The sequence below is a fragment of the Arachis ipaensis genome, chromosome B01, assembly GCF_000816755.2.
Source record: "Arachis ipaensis cultivar K30076 chromosome B01, Araip1.1, whole genome shotgun sequence".
NCBI classification, from domain to species: domain Eukaryota; kingdom Viridiplantae; phylum Streptophyta; class Magnoliopsida; order Fabales; family Fabaceae; genus Arachis; species Arachis ipaensis.
Window position 1 is genome coordinate 115,095,936 of NC_029785.2, and position 2,553 is coordinate 115,098,488.

General features: G+C 46.4%; 1 non-coding gene across 1 annotated transcript; it reads right to left on the reverse strand.

The window, feature by feature from the left end:
- On the reverse strand, positions 1,807 to 1,880 carry TRNAW-CCA. Its single transcript has one exon. It is a non-coding gene; the product is annotated as a tRNA-Trp (tRNA).

Below are 2,553 nucleotides of genomic sequence, written 5' to 3' on the forward strand. Positions count from 1 at the left end.
CTTGCCGCCCAATCCTTCCCAACTCTGGCCGCCTGTAGCTAATTCCGAGTAGCGTCTCGTAAGCACCTTCGTGCTGAGCCGTCAGAGCACAACACAAAAGTTGATGCTAAACTAAAGGTGCATCAATGGATACCTTCTGCCTCAAACACTTCTCCAGCGGCTTTACTAGTCGCCGGCTCATTCTTCAACAGGCATTCTCTGTGTCTAAAACTAGAAAAATGAATCAGAACATCGGCTTACCAATCGCCTACCATGTCTCCTCTGTAAGATCTCTTTAGACCCTCCGTCCACCATCGATCGTACTCTGTAAAGTCAAGTGTTTCGCCTATCTCCATCTCTCGAGCGACTTCCAAAGCTTTCGCCTCTTGTGCGATTTGCTATCGGTGTCGCTGCTCTTCTCCTTTCTCTAGAATTTAGATTCAATATCAATTCTAACAAGCAAGAAAGAAAGGATAGGCCAGCCTTGCCATTGCTTATTTGGTGTTCCAGGAGCTCCCTACTGCATATCGAGACAATCGGCCTATCCTGGAGTTTTACACAATAATGAGGGACCATTGGCACCAGCCCTCCTCCATGGAGGAGGAGTTATGCTCTACATATTCCGCTTGTGGCTGTGCCAAGAAGCTGCAGAAGGCCCGAGATCCGCAACGTCTTAGTTCCTCATGCACCTTCGCCTCGAGTTTGAGTCCATCAGAGGCCAGCTCCCGCACCTATCGGTACAGTAAAGGAGAAGAGTAAGCTTTTGAAGTTGACTTGTTTGTTGGCTTTAGAGCTAATGAATGCGGAGTTACAGTGAGTAGCAAGCAAGCGAACGGAGCGTAGCATAGTTCGCGATAAGCTAGTCAGCAGGAATAGCGGCCTTTCTGCTGCTAGGTCTAGTCGGCAATTCAGCAGCTAGGCTGAGGGACACGAACGCATTAAGAAAGCAAGTGAACTCCCTCTAAGCAGTACAGGTCCTTCTTTCGTTTCCGCTGCGAGGTCTTTCACCCCACGCCAACCAAAAAGGCAGGTTCATCAACCCCGCGAGGGTAATTATTTCGCTTCTAGAGCGCTCAGCCCTGTGTCAGAAAGAGATTGAGGGCTAAGAAAATGAGTGAAATCCGTTTTTGCATAGCTTGCATTCTCTTTATTCGCCAATGAACACTTTCGTCTGTAACGTGCATTTTTTGCTTTATTTAATTTAATGGATCTCGAACTTGAGTGAAAGCCAATGCGTTTTCCGAAAGGGGGTCTTGAAAAAAAAAGGCCTACCCCTTTTACGCAAGGGCAGGAGATGTTGAAGTTGCGCATGAAGTAGTCTCTATCTCCCGGTCGGAGACAGGGGATGGATGTCGCTAGGCTAGGTCAACTCTATCATTGGTTTAATTATCCCTATTTCGATCACTAGAAAAAGATATGTGCAACTACTATCCCGATGCAGCGAAGCTAGGTGGTGCTATTATGGCGGGGGAAGGGTCTACTTCTGCTCCGAATGCTTTTGGTGGCAGGTCTTTCTATTACCGATATGGACCTCACTAGCGGGTCTCATTCTGTACCTAGGTAAACGATCTATCTAACTAAGGTCAGTATATGAATCTGCTGCGTCTTTTTTTTATCTCTGGTGTTGGATCACCTACTCACTACTGCGCTGCGACAAGGACTGGAACTGCCTCCGCTTTTGGACCTTTGATTAATTAACATCTCTTTTGTTTATTGACCTCCTATTTCTTTTCTTTGTTTTAACCCTAATCCACAGGAGGTCAAATTCAGACTTTAGACTGCTGTTCAATTATTTCATTGTCATTCTCGATCTAACAAGAATGGAATCACGCTCTGTAGGATTTGAACCTACGACATCGGGTTTTGGAGACCCGCGTTCTACCGAACTGAACTAAGAGCGCTTTTCATTTTAATAATAATAATCCATTTTATGTGACCCCAATACATCTTGCATGCATAAGATAATTCTATAATAAAGAAGCCCTTGGCATAGAAGCTGTGAAAGAATAGGCTGCTGGAGGAAGAACCGCCCAAAAGCGGGAGAGAAGCGGAACGGGCAAGTCAGCCAGAGCTACTTTGAGGGAAGCCAGCTCCTCATCTGACTTTGAAGGCTTGAGCTTGAGTGGGTCGAGGAATGGCATGGTCTCCGGGAGAAAGAAAGCCAAAGGAGCGAAAGGCACACCATCCTAGGTAAGCAGCATCTTTGAAGCGGCATCTCACTCAATATACGCAATTCTCATATCTGTCTTTTCCGGCCGATTCCATGCCACTCTACTTTGGACCCTCTTGCAGGAGCTCGGACTGAGTCTAGTTTAGGTCCATCCGAGGGTTTGGCTTTCAAAACTAACTGCACTTCTTCACTTTTCTGCTTTTTGGATGGGTGCTCTCCCCCGAGTGAAGGCATAAGCCGTAGACAGTCACTAGTTTGATCGCTATGCCATTCTCGGCAACGATGTGGTGATAGCTGATCGACGAGTTGCTTCGGTCTACCTTGTTGAATCATCTACATTGATTGAGGACTCGATGTCAGAATGCATTCTTCCCTGTTGTAGAAGTTTTCATCTAGTTCCTGTA